This window comes from Mus caroli, unplaced genomic scaffold (assembly GCF_978045245.1).
Source record: "Mus caroli unplaced genomic scaffold, Mus_caroli_1 scaffold_12, whole genome shotgun sequence".
Taxonomy (NCBI): Eukaryota; Metazoa; Chordata; class Mammalia; order Rodentia; family Muridae; genus Mus; species Mus caroli.
The window spans coordinates 99,333,864-99,357,410 of record NW_028227267.1 but is presented as its reverse complement, the minus strand read 5'-3'; positions in this window follow the sequence as shown (position 1 = coordinate 99,357,410).

Sequence of the window (23,547 nt, the reverse complement as noted above, 5' to 3'; positions counted from 1 at the left end):
GCAATGCTCATATCTAACTAAATATTGATAACCACTACCTAGTTCACCTTGGGAAGCTGTCTTAGATGGCACTAAGATACAGTTTGTATTTTTCATTACCAACATAGGTTTTAGTGTGTTGCCTTTATATGCTATATCTTTGCTCACCTATTTAATGTAGATTTCTTGAGACTTTTTCTATATAGACAATTGTGACATCTTTGGAAAGAACTCTATGCCTTTTTTTCTTAGTTTGTATGCTTTTGAATTCTTGTTCCTGCCTTATTGTGCTGGCCAAAAATTCAGTCCAATTTTGAATAGACCTTGTAAGATGGACATTTTGTGTTATTCCTTATTGTTAGGGGGAAATATTCATTTTCTACCACTAAGTGTGTGGTAACTGTGGCTGATTTTTCTTTATTCCTTCATTCCTTCATCCCTCCCTCCATCTGTCCCTCAATCTCTCTCTTCTTCCTTCCTTCCTAGGCAGGCTCTCCTTATGTAGCTCTAGAGGACCTAGAACATGCTGGGTAGGCTGACTTCAAACACAAATATCTACTGACTCTGAGTTCTGGGATTAAAAGAGTGCACTACCATACCATGACTTGGCTTTCCTGACAAGGCTGATGCTGTCTTCTGTTTCTGACCTCTTTATAGTCCTTATCTTAGAGTAGGTGTTTAATATTGCTTTGTCTTTTTTTTCTCTATTGATGTCCTTTTTCTTTTATACATTGTTTATATGGTAGGTAGTCTAATGATTCATTGTAATGTGTGACACACTGTGATATAGTGTGTACTGGTGGAATTTTATGTATTTGCTGATATTGTGTTGAGAATTTTTATACCTACAGCTCGATCTTTCGAGTTTTCTTTCTTGTTCAGGCTTTGGTGTTAATATTTATGGCTTTGTAAAATAACTTAAATGTGTTTTCTTCTCCTCTACGATCCATAAAAGATATGTAAAATTGATGTTACCTCTTTTTTTTTTAATGTTTGCTAGCATTCTCCATTGCATAAAATCTGTTGGTATCTTGATCATAGATTTTCTAGGCTCCACATCTTTGAGAAATAATTTTGTTTATGCTACCAAGTTTATGACTTTTTAAAGTAGTAGCCTAAAATGACTCAGACAGAATATATAGGTAAATTTTGGTAGCTTTGAAAATTTTTGTCTATTTTGCTTAAATTCTCCAACTTTTGCATGTAGGTCTCAGCAGCAGTGAACTTGCATGCAGGTCTTAGAACTTTAAACATACTTTGACCTGCTAAGTTTTCTCCTTTCCTGGATGATATTGTTAATTTTTGTCTTCTTCATTTTTCCTTTTGTCATAGGGATAGAAGTTTTTTAGTTGTATTGATCATTTGGAAAAATTGACCTTGATGTTATCTATTTTATTATTGTTTCTAGATTCAATCTTATTTACACTCTTTTTTTCTTTTTTTTAATTTATGTTTTTAATCAGGTATTTTCTTCATTTACATTTCAAATGCTATCCCAAAAGTCCCCCAGACCACCCCCCCCAAATCCCCTACCCACCCACTACCACTTCTTGGCCCTAGTGTTTCCCCGTACTGAGGCATATTAAGTTTGTAGGACCAAGGGGCCTCTTTTCCCAATGATGGCCGACTAGGCGATCTTCTGCTACATATGCAGCTAGAGACAAGAACGAGCTCCAGGGGTACTGGTTAGTTCATATTGTTGTTCTACCTATAGGGTTGCAGACCCCTTCAAGCTCCTTGGGTACTTTCTCTAGCTCCTCCATTGGGGGCCCTGTGATCCATCCAATAGCTGACTGTGAGCATCCACTTCTTACACTCTTTTTCTTATGATTTTCTTTTTCTCAAGTTTACTTTTATTTTTCTAATTTTTTAAAGAAAAATAATAAGATAATTCACATGAGAACTTTCTTCTTTTTAATACAGAGATTGAAAATAGTATTATTAGTAAATTTCTCTGTGTTAAGTATTCTAGCTGATTTGCACAGATTTTGGTGTGTTTCACTTTCATTTATATCTGATTCAAGTATATTTTAAATCTTTTAGTAACTCTGTCAGTTATTTATACGTGTATTATTTAACTTTTCATCAGTTAGAGATTTTCCAGAGGCAGCAAGTACAAGTGCTTGTTGTGAAAACATGAGGGCCTGAGTGTGAATTCCTAGCATCCACAGAAAAAGCTGGGTGGAACCGCTTTATGTGAATAGGTCCAGCACTGTGAGGATTGGGGACATGGAGATATCTGGGGAGATTTCTGGTTGCCTGGCCAGCTTCATAGTCAGTGGGTGATCCTATCTCCGAGGAATAAGGTGACAACTGATAATCCAGAACACCTGACCTCCCCCTCTGGTCTCCTTACATGGAAGAGTGCAAGTGCAAACCTATACCATGGGCACATATATTACATACATATACCTTACACCGACACACACTGAAAGAAAGTGCCAAGCTCTGCTTGGCCATGTAAGGGATGGAATAACATGGTTCAGTAGATCATTGGCCTCCTCGAGTAAGGTGTGTGCATGTGTGTGTGTATGTGTGTGTGTATGTTACTTTATGTTCCTTCTTCTGGGAATATCCTCTATGCCAAGGTTAATGACTCCATGGTAACCAGAGACAGCATGAGACTGGGAGGTGAGGGTGTGGCTAATGTCTCTGCAAAATGGTAAATGCTGAGATCTTCAGGACAGCCCTTAAGGCTGTGGGAAAGAATTCTGAAAACATGAGCTCAAAAGAAATATAATTTCTCAATTAGGCAAAACATAAGAATGCATTTTGAATTGTACAAAGAGCTTCACGGAACTAAAGGAAGAGAGGCAGCTGTACTATGATCCAGATTGTCAGAAAGATGCTAAGGAAGGAGATAAAGAGATTTAGGCAGTGGTGATGGCTGGCAGATCTCTGAATTCATTTGCACTGTTAAAAAAGGATTATCACTTGATGTCTTCTTCTAAGAATCAAGGAGCTATGGGTATGGGATGCTGACTCATGGGATAATCAAAAGGGAATCCAGGGTAAAGACTGGATTGATATATATAAATAAAAGATTTGGACCCAAAATATTAGATGTTCTATGATCTAAATCAGTGTGGAGAGATGTTTTTCAGGGCTAAATGGTACAACCTAAAACATAAATATCAGTTCTTTCCCTGATATTTTATTATCCCATAAACTACTATAGGTATGTTTAAGAATTAATTGTCAAAAGTCCATTACTTCATAGTCAACAAAGACCATGTAATATTTTGCTTATTAGAAAGTTAGTAGGTATGATATGTGTCCTTAAAAACAGCAGCTTAAATATATCCTGCTGCTTTTATTGTCATTCACATGAGCAGAATGTCTAGATGTGAACTACATTTTAACTGGTGCATCAAGAAGAGAAGATGTTTGGAAAAAGCTAGGCAGAATCCAAACTGTAGACCTTAACTAAACATCTGGAATTTTTAGTCTTAGAAGTTTGTGAGTAAGATGTCACTTATCCAGTTAGACTGTTATCCACAGTAAAGGATGAATGGGGAAAGTGTGAAAGGCAAGAAGCCTTTGTGGAAGGCTGTGGCCAAAAGACCAAAGGAGAAAATGGGACCAGTGATGTTATATACAGCAGTCACGGAAACTTCTGGAGCATCTTTTCTGATCTTCTGGAACAAGTTCAGACCAAAAGGACACGGAGAAGGTTAGTCCCTGCCTGAATATAGACTTTGGGATAGCACATGTTTTTAAAATTTATTTTTGACTCCTATTGAGCTCAGGAGGAGCCAAGTATGATTCATAAGGGTATATACAAATATGATCCAAACTTTGATCTACTTTAGTCTAAGAATCAAATGGTTTTTGTTAACTTGGATACTAAGTAAGCTTGATGACCTTGAGAAAAAAGGCCAATTAAATCTGTTCATTTTACCCTGTTCATTTATTGTTCATTTTACCCTGGTGGTCTTTTCAGTCCTAGTATTTCTAATCATTTTCTTCTTTATCTTCTTGCATGGCTTCATTGTTGAAATGTGGCCTTAGAAAGAGTCAAGTCATTATACAGAAAACTCTTGCAAACAAACAAACAAACAAAACAAAACAACCCACTACTCAATTATTGAGATTTTATTGAGGCAAGGAATGGCACAGGCAACAACAGAACCATCAGCAGGTTTGGTATGTTCTTGATACCTGTTGATCAGAGAGTGTGCAGCCTACCCTAAGCACTGCATCACCTTTTTAGATGTTTCTAAGCATTGTTTGACCTCGGTTTGCCACTCAGACCTCAACCCTTTCCTTCCTAGTCCTGACAACGCCAAGCAGAAAATTCCTACTCTTAGTACCTCTTCGTGTCTCCACTAGGAAAGAAAATATTGAAAGATCAAAAGGCTGTCTTTTCTCAGAGCCACTGAGCTGGAATAGAGACTACCCAGTTCGCTGTGGCAATGGAACATGAAAGCCCAAATATTTATTCCCTTTCAGCCCAATCTCAAAACTAACTAGTTAATGGCAGATAGAAGACTAATAAATCTAAAATAAATAAATAAATAAATAAATAAATAAATAAATAAATAACTAACAGCAGAATAAATGCAAGAATGGCTCCTAAACTTACCAATTAGGAAGTAGAAATTCTATTTGATAATGTGTTGCCTTAGTTCTTGCCCTTCCTGATCCTCAAGTATGTAGTTTATTCCAGATTTTTGCTAACAACCCAAATTTCAAGGGACCTTTGGAGATAATTGACTTTCAAACAGCAGCCACTAAAACAAGTAAGATCACAACAAAATAAACCAAAACAAACTTGGCTTTATGTGCATGACAAGAAAATGGACAAATTACTCAAGTCCTGAGCTTCAGTGCCTAGCTACTGTTAACATTTACGCATCATAATTCCTGCTTGCAAAGTCCTTTGAGATACTCTGAGAAAAGATTCAACAGGACAAAGAAGTTAAGATTATCACTTATGGCAGCCAAGAATAAATCAGTGTTCTATGTGTTGCCTTTCAGGCCACATTATTCTTGGCTTTTATCCTCTCTGCTGCAGATGCAGGAAATGGGCTAAGACACAAGCAGTATTAGACAGTATGCCTAGTCTTTGCCCAACATCTGCTGTGTGTTTTCATGCATTGACTTAGTCAATATTTCTAGCAAGCTTTTTAAAGAAAAAAAAAAAGGAATAAGAAACAGAAAGAAGTTTGTTAAGATTGCAGAGAACCCACATTTGAAGGGAGGCCTTTCTACTCCTTTGGTTTTTGACTGTCTATCTGTCTGTCTGTTTTGTTGTTTTGACATTTTTCTTTTTATTCTTTAATTTAAATATATTTTTATATATTTTAATTTAAATAAATTTTTTATATATTTTCTCATTTTCCTTTCTTCCAACTTCTTCCAAATCTCCTTTACCCACCCAAATTCTTGATTTTTTTCCTCAACTATTTTCTAAAACACAACAAAAATAAAAAATGAAACTAAATACAAACAAATAATCAATAAGAGAAAAATGATGAAAGCACATCTGGTGTGGTTTCTTCTCTTCCTTTGGGTAAGCATTTTAAACAGTCAGTGTGGGAAGAGGAATGCAGTAACCGAGGAGACCCTGTCCTGCCATATATGTCCTGCCCTGATATGGCAGATGGTTCCACTGTTTTAATACATTCATCAGATGTTTCCTGGCTTTTTCACCAGGAGGCCCAGTGAGATAAAGCAACAAACCTGACACAGCCACCATTCTCAAGACCTCACAGTGTTGTAATTGAAGGAAAACAGTGAATATCATAGTATAGTACTATAATATTTTAGATTCATGTGCCTGGAGCAGTGTCAACTTTACAATTTCCAAAAGGAGAGAAAATTATATGTCAAGACTCAATTGCATGCATTCATCTGTATCTATTTTTGTGTCCTGTCCTATCCCTAGTACTGCATTCTTTTTACTTGTGCTTTCCCTAGCTTGTGAAAAGCTAGGAAAGAAAATAATTTAGTTGTCTAACACCCTTGTAGTTAGCCTGGATGTAGTATAAAACTGGTTCTTCCAAAGAGATGCCTTCACATGAAAGCAAAGATAGAAAGAAATGATGATGCAGAGGCCATGTGCCAGTGGCCCAAGCTGGCAACCAAGGATCAACTCTGACTGTGAAAGGAAGTGAGAGCAGTTGAGTCAGCTTGCACTGTGACAGACCCAAGAGAGTTTGGCTGTAGCAGCTGGGTTGGTGAGAAAGTCATCTTGAGTCTTAGGGAAGACTCTTTTGAAACTCCATTTTCTCCAAAAAATCCATCGACTCAGTGTCCTCAAGCCTTCCCAACAACTTTATATATATTTAAGTCCGTATCAGTGTCCCCCTTATTTACATATCCAGATTGTGCATTTTCTGCCTATATGCCTGACACATATAGAGGTTTAGAAAGAGGGATTAATTGGCAGAGCAGGTAGAAAGCCATTGGTCTTGAGAAATCATCTACTCAGCAGTATCTTTCATCTCTTCAAGTGTATGTTCATTTTAACTGACTTACAGTGGAGAATGTCATCAGTTTCGATGGGAGAAGCCAAAAATGAAAGACAATGGGTTATTTCTAGAGCCTCCAACAAGCATGCAGCCTGACCATTGCTTCTGAGAGTTTTGACATTGCAAACTAAAATATTATACATCTCTGTTGTTTTTAGTCACTCACTGTGTAGTAATTTGTCACAGTGGCATAAAAGATAAATAGGAGAGAAGACAGAAAGAAGAAAACAAGGACATTTGATAGTTGGTGTTATACAGAAGTTCCACTGTTTTTCATGTGTCTGCCAAAATCATAAGCCTCTTGAAAAACAAAGGAACACCATAAAAGGTTTTATGAAAAAACACCATGTCGTCAGAAGACCACAAAGAGTTAATAATAATGATATATGAAGAACACTAAAATTGATAAAATTAAAATAAGCATAATAAATCATTGGTACTGTCAGAAGACATCTAAATATACATCGATATATTTTGCTAAAAATTGTAAATTGAAACATTGAAACACCTTTAAAACGCAAAGCAGGCCCCGCAATGCCGCATTTTGATTGGTTGTGGTTCTTTGTAATCCTTTCTGTCAGTTGCAAAGAGACATTTCCTACGTGAGAGGTAAGGACTACACTTTTCTTTTTTGTTTGTTTTTGGCTCCTGGTTCTTTTTTATTGGATATTTTATGTATTTACATTTCAAATGCTATCCCATTTCCTGGTTTCTCCTCCAGAACCCCTGTCTCCCATCCCCTCTCCCCTTGCTTCTTTGAGGATGCTCCCCATCCCACCTACCCACTTCCACAAAAACCCATCGAAGAAAACTATTCTCAACAATAAAAGAACTTCTGGTGGAATCATCATCCTTGACCTCAAGCTGTATTATAGAGCAACAGTGATTAAAAAAAAAAAAAAAAAAAAAAACCCAAAAACCAAAAACCAAAACCAAAACAAAAAAACAAAACAAAAAACAAAAAAACAAAAAACAAACAAAACAAAAAACCCCTGCATGGTATTGGTACAGTGACAGGAAGGTAGATCAATGGAATAGAACTGAAGATCCAGAAATTAGCCCACACACCTATGGTCACTTCATCTTTGACAAAGGAGCTAAAACAATCCAGTAAAAAGAAAAAAAAATTCAACAAATGATGCTGATTCAACTGGAGGTTGGCAAGTAGAAGAATGCAAATTGATCCATTCTTATCTCCTTGCACAAAGCTCAAGTCCAATTGGATCAAGGACCTCCACATAAAACCAGACACACTGAATCTAATAGAAGAGAAAGTGGGGAAGAGCCTCGATTGCATGGCCACAGTGGAAATTTTCCTGAATAGAACACCAATGGCTTATGCTCTAAGATCAACAATTGACAAATGGGACCTTATAAAATTGAAAAGCTTCTGTAAGACAAAGGACACTGTCAATAGGACAAAACGGCAACCAACTGATTGAGAAAAGATCTTTACCAAAAATAGAAAACCAATGGCTTATGCTGTAAGATCAACAATCCACAAATGGGACCTCATAAAATTCAAAGCTTCTACTATTATGAATTGCAATGTAAATATCTGATATGAAGGATATCTGATATGCAATCCCTATGAAAAGGTTGTTAACCCCCAAAAGGGTTTCGACCCCCAGGTTGAGAACCAATTCTCTAGCAATTATATCTAACCTACAGGTTAGGAACTACATATACCCATGACATGCAGCTTAGGATAGCTGTGCATATATCCAAATACAAATTCATAAACTTACTTAAAATAGAAAAAAATTTGCAAAGCTTCTGTAAGGCAAAGGACACTGTCAATAGGACAAAAAAGCATCCAACAGATTGGGAAAAGATCTTTAACAATTCTACATCAGATAGAGGGCTAATATCCAATATATACAAAGAACTCAAGAAGTTAGACTCCAGAGAACCAAATAACCCTATTAAAATGGGGTACAGAGCTAAGCAAAGAATTCTCAGCTGAGGAATACTGACTGGCTGAGAAGCACCTAAACAAATATTCGACATCCTTAGGAGTACACTTTTCTGTGAATGTACAACAAATTTAGAGCTGGTTTAGTGAAGTAGTGGTTGTAGGCTCGCCTTTAAGATCCATAACTTCTTTGGTTCTGGTAGTTGGCCAAGTTAACAGTAAGAGACATGACTTCTCTCTTATTGAGTAGGTCTTAAGTTCAATTAGAGAGCATACCAAGGCATGCATGCCACTACTTTGGGCTTTCTTGCCATACTGGTTTATAGGTCTGGGTAGGATGATGGGTAGCTTCCCTTTTTTGGAAACTTGAAATCTATCTGCAAAACAAGCCCCAAACCTCAGGTTTAGGTAACATCATGGAAGATGGTAAGGAGAGAGAGTAAAAGTCAGAAGATCAGGGAATTTGTTGTAAGATTGTGTCTCCCAGGAATGATAAAATCTACACCCATAAAATCTCACAAGATAAATGCCTACCCATGAGCTGAAGAATGGTATTACCAATAGACAAGCTAAAGTAAGTGGAGGAAAATCCAAGAAGCTTTAACCCCACACAAAGAACTACAGGCAACAAAGAAATGCTAAGAGACAGAGAGAGAGAGAGAGAGAGAGAGAGAGAGAGAGAGAGAGAGAGAGAGAGAGTGAGTGAGCTAGTCTTCCCAGGGAAGAACACATCAACTAGTTTTCCCATACCAAATGGCCAGCCCTGAGAACACACATATGAGTAGCATTCTACAGATTGAGCAGGTCGTGTAGCAATGTATATGTATATATACAAACATATGTGAATGTAACAATTAATGAAAACCAAGGCCATGAGTTTGAAAGGGAGCCAGGAAGGACATATGTTAGGGTTTGGAGGGAGGAAAGGGAAAAGAAAATGATGTGAGCATAATTTCAAAAAAAATAAAAATCAAAGAAGTAATATTAAAAAGGGGGACTGTAATCAAGTAGCCATAATTTATTAGATACCTAGTGCTGGTTGGAATGTAGGAGCCCACATCACATAAGGCTAGGTGGCCTGTAACTTGGCAAAAGCTTTCTGAAAGCAATTTGACAATTATTACTGAAATTATAACTTATGTATCCCATTATTTAGCAATTCCATTCATCCCCCGAACTCCCATGTACAAAGGTACACACTTAGGAACTTTCAAAGTAGCATATTTCTACATAAAAGGTAAAATCTTGAGTATTCATTGGTTGATTGAAAGGCACTTTCGGAATCCTAATAACAGACTGTGCAGATATCTTTCAATAAGACTTGGATAGATAAGAAAATTTTAACACACTGATAGCCAGCAAAAGCTATTTGCCAGATTATATGTGTATACTGATTTTATCAGAAAATATGTATATGTGCCTCATGCATTTCTATGTAAGGAATTATATGCAAGTGTATCTTGCCTTAGAAAAATGTGTAGAAAATAAACCTGCTTGAGTTTACAAGCAAACTGTTACCAGGAGGCCTTTATGTTCTGTTATATTCATTTCTCTATGACTTGAATTACTTTTTTTTTTACAACGGATGATTGTAAGTTTGAAGTCAACAATAGCCTATAAACTTGTGAAAATATACTTACAGAGGATGCTTACGGACTCACAAGCGGCTCTCACAGGAACACTGTGGAGAAGGATCTTTTGGTAACAGATGATCTGTCTGATTATGTATGGGAGAAGCAGCAAACGATGATCTTTGCAGAATAGACAGCGTGCAATTACTTGGGAGAACAAGGAAGGAAGTAAATGTAAATGGACTTAGTAAATAGGTGAGAGAGAATGGCGCCAGTCTCAGGATCTAATGGTACTTATTCAATCTGCTGAAATGCCTGCGACATTTCTTTCCCCTTGGAACGACCCTCTTTATCTGGACTCTGAGAGTGGACAAGCTGCAAATGTGACTTATGGTGGAGCTCAAGCATAGGTCAACTCATATTATCTGTAATGAATTGTTTCAGGAAGAAATGCCAGTGGAACTTGTCTCTTCAGCCCCATATTCTTAGTGTGGCTACCATGTATGAGCAGCTAAATGAGCTAAAATCTAGAAAACCAGGTAGAGGCCTTTCACTTCAAATGCAATGATGTTCAACTGTCTAACACTCATTAAATAACACCTGCTTTAAATAAAATAATACTTTTTAAAATGTATTTTTGCTATAATCTATATTAGAAAGTTTAGTGAGCTTGTATATTCTCCTAGCCCATTTCAAGTAAGCAGATGGAACTCTGAAGTATTGAAGTGTAGTCTCCCTGAGGAGAGTATAACAAAATTACAAATCGCACTTGAAGATTTGCATTGCTCATCTCTTAACCTGCTAGAGAGGCTCTTTGTACTTCCACAGTTGTTTGTTCAAGGCAGGGACATCTGCTCCAATCAATTCTCTGTTCAAGGAAACTGGAGTTTAGAAGTGGATTTGGGAGATGAGTATGACTGAGTGGACCTGTTAAAGATGAAGAAGAGATTGGTGGTGGTCTGTATTTGTCTACACGGATGGAGGATAGGACTAAAGAAAGTCTTGGGAGGAGAAAAGGATGGAGAAGAAGGGGGGTCATCTGAGCGAGGGGGTGAAGAGGAAGAGGGAGTAGAGAAGGAAGGTTATAAAGGCGCAAGACTAAAGGAGATTAGAAGACGTAAGAGAACCTGGAAAGAACAGAGACAAAATGGACTGCTTGGGTATTTGAAAGGTTCACAAGACCACACACGTTTGTTTGACCACATTGGTGCTTTCTCTTAAGCTACCTTGATGATGACTGGTAGCTCAAAGTAAGATTCCGGACTAACTTAAAAGAGGGGAGCAGACTTTCTTAGTTAGTTCAGTATCATTTGAAGCAAATTGGTAAGCAAAATATCCATGTCACTGGGGCACCTGAAGCCTGTCAAGCTCTCTGGAACTAAGTAAAAGGAGATCTGCCCTTCAAACGTCAGAGCGATTCTGTCCTTGTCCTCACACTTGAAGTTCCACTGGAAACAGAAGACAGTTGACTATGCTGCAAAAATCACATTGTGAAACAGGTACTTGTCTGCCTTCTGCTTCCTGCCCCTAAACAGTAGACATGCACAACCAAAAACACAAAGGTTGAAGAGACCCTGAGCATCGTTGACTTCAGCCCCTCAACAGAGAAAGCAGGTTTGAAGGAATGAAGAGGCTCGAGGTTCACTTAGGAGTCAGAATCGAAGGACCAGAACTTTTCTGTATTCAGCTCTTCCCTGTGTACTGATAGCCAGAGTGAACATCTGTGTTGGGATTCATCCAGGTTAAAAAAAAAGAAAAGAGAAAAAATAAAAGGCTGTGCTATGGGAAAACTGTAAGCCTCTTGACAGCAGCTTTTTTCTGACTCTGTCTTCTTGGGAGGTGGCTGAGAGTCCCTGCTCCTTCTTGGAGAATGTTTGGTTCTGCTCTCAGAGCAAGAACAGCACAAGGTTTGCCAGCCTTCGTTTCCAGGGCCAGTGTAGTAAATAGGATGAAAGCCCTGAGCTTAATTGGAGCGTCTATTATAAAACAGAATGGAAGGGTCACCAAAATGTCAAAACATTTTCCGGGGATCTGGGCAACTTACCTTTCCTTAAAGCAAGTGCCAGATTTTTCAACGTGACATTTGCATTGTGGAAGGACTTGCAGGGAATTAAAAACAACACCCAGGCAGGTTTTCATTCTCTGCAGTGATGGAAATAGGGAATTCCTACTGAGGTTTTGCCCAGACTTCATTTTCAGTAATTTCAGGCTTTAGCTATGAGTTCCTAGCTATTCAATGAGCTATGCTTTTCTTTGTAGCACTTGCTATCATGAAGTCAACCTGGACTTCAAAGATTGACAAATGACTGGGATATAAATGACTGGTTTTAAAGAACTAAAGATAAATATTCACTTTCAGGAAGATCAATAATACTCATCTTCTTTCGGTTATTTTGTTTATCTATTCGTTTGTATGCTTTCATTTATTTTTAAAATATTCTATATGTATGTGTGCCTCTGTGTGTGTGCTTCTGTGTGTGTGTGCCTCTGTGTGTGTGTGTGTATGACTTGGGTGTAGGTGCCCATGGAGGCCACAGTAGAGTAGAGATCTGGAGCTGCAGCTACAGGTTTTTGTCAGACACCAAGAATGCTGGAAACCAAACAAGTCCTGTAGAAACACAGTCCATGCTCTTAACTGTTGAGCCTCTTCCCAGCTCCTGAGACATCTCTTGAGGTAATTTTGCGTTTGTGTGAAGGTCTTTATGGTCTCTCTGTCTCTGTCTCTCCCTCCCCTCCCTCTCTCTCTATCATCACCCTCCTCCCGTGTGTGTGTGTGTGTGTGTGTGTGTGTGTGTGTGTGTGTGTGCATGTAGAGAAAAGAACTTTTACATTATGTGTTGTGCTGTCTACCTTGATTTTCGAGCTAGGTTTAGTCACTGGGACCTGGGACTCACTGACTAGGGTCAGTTGGCTGAACATTGAGCTCCAGAGATCCTCCTCTCTGTCCTCACCACGATCCTTACCATCATCCCTGCTGATGGACAGAAAGCACATGTCACTGTGCTTGACTTCCACATGCACCCTGAGGACTGTACTCAGCTCTTTGAGCTTGTGCAACAAGCACTGCACAGACTGACCTTTGTGACATTCAATTAATATTATATAATAAATATTTCTTAATTTACCATTTTTAGGTGAGAGCAGTAGTGGGATTGGATCTAGGGCTTTGCACACCTAAGTAACTCCTTTACCACCTAGATATATTCTCTGCCTTCCTTTTACTGTCTATATCAAGACAGTCTCCATCACAAGGTTATAGAAAGAAACAGAATATATATATATATATATATATATGTATATATATATATGTGTGTGTTATAGAAATGTTATATTTATTTAACTATATAATCATGTTATTCATATTCAGTTTATATATATATAACTATATAATAATATTGTATAATTTGTATATTTATATAACTATGTAAAGTATTATAGATTTTATATTTATATAATGATATAATATTATTTTATATATTATATAATTTTATAAATATGTATTATTATAGGAATTTAAGGATTCATATTATATAAATAATTATATAAATATAGTATTCATATAATTATAATAACATTAATATATGGTATAACCTAATAAAACATATACTAATAGTAAAATATTAAAATATATAATATGTAATATATTATATAATAACATGAGTGATATGTGATATATGATATAACTAAATGCATAACATATAACTGAGTATTATATATGATAATTATTTATATATATATACATATACATGTATATATATAAATTTACTAGAATGGCTTACTGGTTGTGAATCAGGTAGGGTAACAATGATTTTTTTTAACTGGTAGAAAGGCCAAGAATCTGGCAACTGTTCAGCCCATGAGACAGGATGACTCACTAGTCTAGTCTAGTGCAGATGTTCCCAAGGCTACCTAGAGAGCTGTTAGTCTTTGGTCTGCTAGAATCCTGAAGAAGTAAGTTCAAATACCAGTTACAGGATGCTTCAGCATCAGAATACATTAACTTGCAAGTGAACGTGAGGGCAAGCACGCACAAAGCAAATACTTCCTTCCTTTTTGTCCCTTTATGTAGGCTGCTACCAGAAGGCATAGCCTAAATTTATGGTGAATCTTCCCATCCCGATAAAGAAATTCCTTTAGAGGCAAGCCCAGCAGCTGGGGCTTTAGCAGATTCCTGATATAGCCCGGTTGACAAGCACAATCAGCCAGCATTGTCTCACTCAGTTGTCCAGGCTGGCTGTGAACTCACTTTGGAGCCTCGCAGATTTGGAGCATGTGGCCCTCTTGCCCATGCCTACTGAGTGGCCAGCAGTGTGCTGCTGTACCAGCTAATTTCTCCTTTTTTGTGCCTATTTGAAGAAGATGGTGAATTTGGTAGCATTCTATTATTTCAGGTTTGAAAATTTCAGCTGTGTTATTTGGGGATTTGAAATTTAGTTTGCTTGGTAATAATTTTTTTTTCTGCTAAAGTATATTTATAGTATTTACAAAGCGTCAAAGAAAACGGTCACCATGCTTACTCAAATCAGTGGGATGTGTGAGTTATTTTATATTTGTTTCCTCATTCCTTTGTCAGAGTAACTCCATGAGGTAGACATTGACATTCATAAAGATCCCCCGTTACGGTTGATATGTCCTGGTACAGAGAGACCAAATATCAATGGCTGTGTAGGAGCAGGAAAGCTTGCCCAAGTGTCTCTGACTCTACAGCTTGTCTTTTTTCCTCTGCCAAGAGACATCTAGGAAGCATGCTGAAGCAGTTCATTGAACCACTAATTAACCTATTCACTAAATGTCTATCAAATCCCCACAAGGAAAGTACCAGATTAGCTGTGTCAGTAGAAAGATGAACACCTTCAGAGTCTACACTGGTAGCAGGGTTGGAAACAGAAACGGCATCATTATCACAAACCATTTCCCCAAATCACCCATTAAGAGAAACACTTCATTTGTTAGCAATACATTTTACTTGTTTTCATGTGAAAGTCATTTTGTTGGCAATCTTTGAGTGCCTGTCTGTGTGTCAAAATGGTAGAAATCCACCATTAATAGCTTCTACTACTTCAGGTTCTGAATCATGCTGTAGAACTGTTTAGTAGATATGCTGGTTAGTTTTCTCCTATTTCACTAACCTTGTTAAATTCTGGGTTAGCGACATTATTTAAAAGAAAAAATTGAGCACACCAGGCTGGCATGCCCTGCAAAGCTTGGTGTAGTTCTGAAATGTGACTCAAGAGTTCTGCCTGATGTGGCTGGCTAATGAAAGCAGTGCATTCATTTCCTAAGTAGCCTATGGAATGTCTTGTTTTATTATCTTTTTTTTTTCTTGAAGCCTATTGAATAAGATATAACTTTGAAAGTGGCCATTTTTTCTCTGTTTTTATTTTTTTTTTCACAGAAGCTTCTATTGAACGGCTCTCGGGTACTCAACAAGGCAACCCTGTTGCCTTGGCACTGCTAAAAGCATTGGTAGGTACAAATGATGGGCACTCATGGGGAGGATGTCTTCTTCCTCCGATTCGGATAAGTAATTCACCTTCTATAAACTAGGGAGAGGACCCACTTTTGCATATATTACAGATGTGTAAATAGGACCAAATGAGGTCAATATACATTGTTTCATGACCTCTATCAGAGTTGTAGCTCACATAAAAGTAAACTTACATGTCCTAGGGCATGTGACTCTTAAATTACAAAGTACATAGTTTGGTCCATTTAGTTAACTAATGGACCTTATCTGTGAAATTAATTCTGACTAGACATCTTCCAGTCAACTTCTGACAAGTTCCAGCATGCTTGCTTTATAGATTGAGGTCTTGAAGTTTGTCAAGGTGGGATATATGTGCCCTGCCTTTTAAAAACACATCTATTTTAATGAAGTAGTGCATTAAACAATAATTCTGATTCAGTGCAGTACTGTCTCTTTTCAGAATCCCAGTGTGTCTCAGAAAACAAGACCAAGTTAATACTTAAAGCACAGACAAATTAAAAGTCTAAGAGCTTTTTAAAAAGCAAATGTTTAACTTCCTGCTAAAGCTAGCCCTGCGACTGTGAGAATGATACTGTTCAACAGTGCTGTCAAAGTCCCAAATCTGTCATACTGTACTTGAATGTGCTTACAATTTAGGATACAAAATGAACTAGAATCAAAGGACTAAACCTGAGCTCTGGCTACAGTGAAGGCTTCAGTCACACAAAAGGAAACAGACCCATGTTAGCATTTGCAACTGGAGCCCAGTGCTGAGTGCTGAAGCGGTGGCTAATTAATGGCCTTGGGTAGATGAGAACTCTAAGTAAAAGATGATGGCTCATGGTGGACCTGGCTTCTGTTAGCAGAAGGGACCGTGGGCCCTCTGGGAATATGTCAGTGGCTCCCTACTAATTTAAGTTGCTGCATCCAAAGGTGGTAAGTGGGGAGTCAGTTTTGTGTGCGCCATCTAGATAAAGAAAGAGAATCTGTAGGCAATTTGTGTTATACAATTTGTAAACTATCTGAGATTGGAGGCAGGGGGAGGTGGATAGAGAGCCTGTGAAACTGAGTCTTCAATTTCAGATGAGGGGCAGAACATGACAATAAAGCTTCGGGAAGTTGGGGTGCTTTGATGTAGCAGTTCCAAGACAGGTAAATGTGCAGATGCTTCAAACTGCAGTCAACCGCTATTGGAGTAGTCTGGGCACAATGCTGATGGATGGCAGCGGTGGATTCTGGTTCTTGAGTTAAAAGGCAGGTATTCAAGTCAGTCGCACCTCTCAGCAGGAAAGGCTTTTTTTACTTCAAAACTTTGGGGACTTTTTCATTTTGCTATCACACTATTTTAAAAAAAATTTTTTTTCCACTGATCTCTTTTCTCTCAAGGACTAATATTAATTTGATACTAAGTTGAATTGCTGTTTACAAAGGTGGTAAAGAGGGAGTCAGTTTTGTGTGCAGCTGCCTAGAAAAGGAAAGTGATAGGTGTTGTGAATTGCTGGTTTGTTTTTTTTTTCCTGCTTCCTCAAAAGGGGCACCTGTACTCAGGTGAGGCCAGGTGAAATCTTAATTAGTCAGATAAGACTAGAGCCTGTGATTGGGCAGTGGAAGCATGGAGCAGAGTTGAAAGTTTTAGAGAGGGGACAGAGGGGCGGGGCACAAGATAAAGGTGGGAGAGACAATGTGGAACCTGTCTGAGAGGATGATGACCCAGCACCACGTGGTCCTAGTGACTGGGGATTTCTTAAATAGAAAATTAAGTAATGTAGGGCACATTTGTTCAATCTAGGTGTGCAGCTTGTATCGATATCAATTGCAAGTTTTGAGTTCTTTGTGTGGGCATTTTGGAGGTTGAAGATTTACTGTTAAAAATCTGGATGATAAATTACAAACCTCTGGAGTTTTCATTTTATGGGGATTAGAGACAGCAGGGTAGATGGCCTGGGAAGATACAAGCAGTTTGGCAGCAGCTAACAGGGAGAACCTGGGAAGACTGGCTTGCGGCTCCCTATGGGGGTGGTGAGACCACCATTGCAGGCGCATCAGCAGATATGGCATGGGTTGTTTTTATAATTACAAGATACAGATAGGCAATATGTACCAAAAAAATTGTCAAATAAACTGTGTTTGAGACTGGGGGAGGGTAGAGGGCCAGTGAAACCTATTCTTCAATTTCAGATGAGTAGCAGAACTTGGCCTTGTCTTAGATTTATATTGCTCTGATGGAGACCATTTCTAAAAGGACCCTGAGGAGGAAAGGGTTTATGTTTCTATTCAGCTCATGTGAAGTCCATCATGAATGGTAGTTGGGGCAGAAATTTAGGGCAGAAACATGGAAGCAAGAACTGAAGCAGAAGCCATAGAGGAATTTTCTTAGGTGTTCATTTTCCATGGCTGGCTCATTTTACTTCTTTGTATGACCCAGGATCATCAGCCCAGAGGTGACACCACTCAAGTTGCACTGGGCCCTCCTCTGGGTGTCATTACTTAAGAAAAAAGTCCCACAGGTAGATGGGAAGACCATCTGATGGAGGTATGTTCTCAACGGAGGTTCCTCTTCCCAGATCTCTTGTGTCATGTTGGCAAAAATTAGCCAGGACAGGCTTCATTTCTTTTTCAATGAATTAGATCTGTTTTTCCATCTCTTTGAGGATTTCAATGATTATTCAAAATTTATGTTTGCATATCAAAGTGTTCGTTTCCTTTTGTTAATTTGTATTTTGGGGAAATCTTGGGCTCTCTCTTTCAAGCTAGGAACTTTCCTGGAGTGACTCATGATTCTTGGCTTCCACTGCTTTTTAAGAACTAGACAGCAAGAGGTTGTTTAATCACTATGCATAAACATGAAAAAAGTATTAATAAATAGCTGATGCACCAATCCATCAATGACCAGAATATATGTTTCTTTCTCTTGACTTGGTCGGATTTCTGTCTGAAGGATTCACACCAGACTTCTAGGGGAGAGAACAGGAATCTCGCCATTTACACAGTGTGTGCATTCTTCATTAAATTATTCACCAGACCTCAGCTCTACTTATTATATTGAGAATTTCTGACTCAATTTATTTTCACATATTGTATTTTTTTATTCTTTGAACAATTTCATAAATGCAAATAGTGAATTCAGGTCATCTTCATCCTGCCACTCCCTTCTCCCTCTTCTCTTTTCTAACAAAAGTTTTCTTACTGGTTGCAAGTCGCTCTTCTACTTCTGTGTCCCACTGTGACCTGCTGAATGTAGGCAGGGCTGCCTCCATGAGCATGGGGGGAGGTTTTGTACTGGGCCCTAGGTTGCTCTTCAATAGCTGTACCAGTTATGAAAACGATGACCACTAATTGCCAATAGTCTCTCAAGGACAGGGAGGGGTGAGGACTTGTGAGCCCCTGTCTGTCAAATGATAAAATGTTGGCAGACCCAGTCTTGTGGAGGCCTTGTGCAGGTAAAATACATCACTTTAGTCTCTTTGGGAAGCTCTGCTGGGATCTTTTATGCATTTTTGTACAGATTTTCCATTGATCTCTTTGTTTTTGTAGCTCATTTGTTTTTCCACTCTTACATGATGGGGAGTCTCTGGTGCTGACTTTTCTGTGATGCAGACTGGTCCCCTACTCCTGGGAGACAGGCACCTTTCACAGGCCCACTTCATCTTCCCTGTTACTTGCCAGCTTTTTGTTTTCCAAACAGATTTACTGTAATTTTCTTCCCAATCCCCTCTTTGCAGTTCCATGCTTTTATTAATACAAAACAGAAGAAGGAGCCCAAAGCTCCCTACTGTCATCCCGTGGGGTTTAGGCAAGGAGCTAATAAACACATCGGCTCAATCTGCCCTCGGTAATTGGTCTCAGCATTTTATTCTTTAAGGTGGTTTTTAAAAAAATCTGGCCATAATAGTAATGCATGTTGCTGTAGATAATTTGTTAATTAAATTATAAATTATAATAAAAATAAACCAGATGTTCACTTTCTGTGAGCAATTAACATTTTGGTTATTTTCTTGAAGCCATTTTTCCCTAAAATTTATTTTTGCATAGTTGAAACCATATTGGACTTAAAATTTTATGCCTAATTGTTTTGTTTTTATTCAACCTTAAAGGGTTTTCCATATTATTAAAACAATTTATAAACATTATTTTGTAAGCTTCATTATATTGATTTCAGTATGCTGCTGCTAATTTAGCTATTTGTCTATTACTGGGCATTTGGGACATTTCTCTTTTTATTTTCTCAAAAGAAAAAAATGCAACTTGGAAATGAAAACAAAAGTCCTATATTTCAAAATATTTCCAAGGATAACTAACATTCAAGGGAAGAAATAATTGAACCAAGACTGTCAGCTATAAAGTCAATTATGTACGTTAGAAATCATGTTATGGGTTTTCTGGCATTTGTTAGAAATTGTCTCTAACTTGCCAGGGTAGTTGCTAACTCTTGCCAATTATCTTTTGCCCTCCCATCTCCTATCACATCACCAAGGGAAACACATCAATGCCTGGCTTTCCTCTATCCTGTCCTCATAGTCAAGTATATGTTTGGTGTATACAGGTCCTTAGATATGAAGATGAGTAGAGACTCTAGTTTTGTCTCTTACATTCTCCTCCCAAACTTGTAGCCTGGCCCGTGTAAACAGATGTTCCAATCTCTTCATTCCAGTGATCCTATAACTCACCTAGTCAAATCTTCCATATTCCTCAGTACTTAAGGAGTTCACACTGGCAGTATAGTTAGTTCACTTTGGCAGGAAAGGTCACTTTGAGGAAAGAATTTCAAGATCTTAGGGTCTTAGAATATAACCTAGAGTCAAGGGGAGTCTTGAGCTCCAAGTCATCACTTCTTGTCCTATCAAGTTTGCCTTAAGGTAAGGGACAGTAGTGTGGACAGAGCAGAGCCTCAGAAGTGTAGGACTCAAGGTGGGGACTCTGGTAGCCTTACTCCAAGGGCAGCACTACTTACAGTCTGTAGCTAATCCACATGTGCAACCTCCAGCCTATGGAAGCAGTAAAATAGGCTTAAGCAGCCATGGGAATATAGAGATGGTCCGCCTTCTCTCCAAATATGACCCAACTTAGGACTGTGGGTAACTTGATGACTAATAAGAGATGGGCCTGTGTGGACAAGATGCTAAGGCTTGTTTCTCTCCTTATTTTCCAAAGGGGGCAGGGAGGACAGAATGACCATCTCCCAGTCTATGTTCTTCTATATGTAATGAAAAGTATACATTGACATATATTTTATATACATACGTATATTCTACTGTAACTCTTACTCTCTTACTCTTGTCTCTTGCTCCCTTGCTCCCCCTCTCTACCTTCCCTTCCCCCTTCTCTCCATATGGCCATGGCTGGGCCTCTACTTAACTACTTTCTCCCTCTCTCTGCCTTTCTACAATAAATGCTTTAAAACAAAACAAAACAAAACAAAACAAAACATACTGTAGTGGGTCAGACAATAAGCATCTAAATCCTATCTAAGTTGTTTACCTGGTCCTTAGTTACAGACAACGGTCTTCCTTTATGTCTGGCCCAGTCCTCCCATGTTCAGCTCTATTACAGAATCCTTTCTTCACATCGGATGTCCCACCTTCTATTTCCTGCCTCAGCTACTGGCCAATCAATTTGACAGGTGTTGCATCCATGCAGTCTAGAAGAAATTTTCTCTACAGCAAGGGAAAGGCATTCTGGTTGCTCAACTGCTCATTTTGGGATAATCTGTTTTAGAAACTTTAGACAATGGATTTTCAGGCTGTTGAAAGAAAGACATCATTACCACCCTTCCTGCAAAAGGGATTTGTAAAAGGAGAAAGAATATTTTTTGTATTTGTGAGACAGTCTCAGTCTAGACCCAGGTGGCCTAGAACTCACCATGTAGTCTAGGCTGGCCTCAAACTCACATAGATCCACTTGCCTCTGCCTCCTGAGTGCTTCTGAAGTGCTGTGGTCAAAGGCTTGCACCACTCAACCTGTGAAAGTAGAATTCTTAGATCGTGTTTTGTTTGACTAAATATGTTTGGTCTTTTCCAAGAATATCCGATATCTTAGTTATTTTTCTGATCTGTGATAAGACACAGTGACAAAGACAAGTTATATAATCAAGCTTTCGTTGTGGACTTGCTGTTTCTCAGCATGGTGGGAAGCACGGCATTGAGAAGACAGGCATGGCACTGAACTTACATCATTATTTCCAGGTAGGAGTTAGAGAGAAAGCTAACTGGGAGTGGTGTGAAGATTTGAAACCCCAATGCTCACCTCCATTGACATACCCCCTACCAAGGCCACTCCTCCTACCAAGGCCACACCCCCTACACAAAGCCACACCTCTTAATCATTCTCAAAGTGGGACCACACATTACAAAAGGGGGGCATTCCTTTTCAAACCACCACACATGCCAGGCAGTGATTTTTGTTATTTTTTTGTTTTCTCCTTCTGAGGATCAAACCCAGGTCTTCCCACCTACTAAGCAGGCATCTTTACTGTGACCACCAAACCCTAAAAATATTTAATATTCTATACTTGGCATCATTCAAAGTACATCCACAGTTCCTAGGGTTGGTTGACTGTCAGTAGTGACTTATCCCTTAATTCCATACCCCCAAGGAATGCAATACAGGGGCGAGACTACTCTAAGCTGGAAATTGTTTGTTAACTGGCTCAGCTCTCCCACTGACCAGCCGAGTGCTCTCTGAAGAGTGGAGATAACCTCCAATCCGGTTCCATGAGAGAGACACTTTAGAAAGAGCTGTGTGTCTTTCATGCGGATCTCTTTGAGGCCAATTCAAGCTTCATACATGGATCCCTTTAATGCAGCCGAGGGCCTCTGGTACTGTGGAAACTCAGTAAAAATTACAGGCCAAAAAAGTTTATATGTTTTTCTAGTTTGAGGTGATTAGATCTTATTGAAATATTAATGGTGTCATGTAGTCCTTTTTAAAAACTAATTTTAACTGAATTTTTCTTTAACAATTTAACACACATAGGCATTAGATGTATGAAAGGATTAGTATAATCACCCACTGTCTCTTATTTATCATTTACATTATTACTCTTCTGCAAATTTATTCCCTACATTGATTCCATTGTATTTGGTTTTGAGGCCCACTAAGCTTAACTCTGGCCTTCTGTGTGATCAAGGTTTGGACTTAGCCACTGAAGCCTAGTGGGCTCCTGAGTGGGAACACAACTGAAGACAGTGGTTCTCCTTCTCCCAAAATCCATTACTAGTCAATATTATTGTAGGGCAGGGGAGTTGAATGTTGACAGTTTTGTGTAGGCCCAATGTAGTCATAGCTACTATGAGGTCATAACTACATTTGCTATGTCATACATATAACATGCCATTTCACAGCCTATCTGTCTTCTGGCTCACGCATTCTTTCTGACTCCTCTTCCGTGATGTCCTCTAAGCCTTAGAGATGGTGGCATAAATATCTTGGTTAGGACTGAACATGTAATTGTCTCTTATCCTCAGCACCTGGGCAGCCATGAATCTCTGCATTCACCATCATTTCCTATAAAGAGAGGCTTGGTGTAGCATTTATCTTTGGGTATAAACACAAATAGAAGATGTATTGGTATCTCAACAATTTAACTACACAATGTATATGGTTAGTTTTGTAAGTCAAAGGAATGAAGCTTTAATGGTGGACATTATCCCAAGGTTGATTTGTAAAAGCAGTTTATTTTTCAGTCAGGCTAGCATTTTATGTGTACTTTTCAGGAACCCTCTATGGAAACAACACACATTTTATGAGTATAGTGTTCTGCTTCCTATCTGTTGTTGACATCTTTGGAGATCCTATATGCTGTCATTTTCTTTGCATATGTTAGGAATTAAGTCCAAGGCCTTCACAAGAGAGAGCTATAGCTCTCTCTTGTGAAACTATGCCGGGGCCAAACAAACACATAAGTGGATGCTCACTGTCAGCTATTGGATGGATCACAGGGCTCCCAATGGAGAAGCTAGAGAAAGTACCCAAGGGGCTAAAGGGATCTGCAACCCTATAGTTGGAACAACATGATGAACTAACCAGTACCCCGGAGCTCTTGTCTCTAGCTGCATATGTATTGAAAGATGGCCTAGTTGGCCATCACTGGAAAAGAGAGGCCCATTGGACTTGCAAACTTTATATGCCCCAATACAGGGG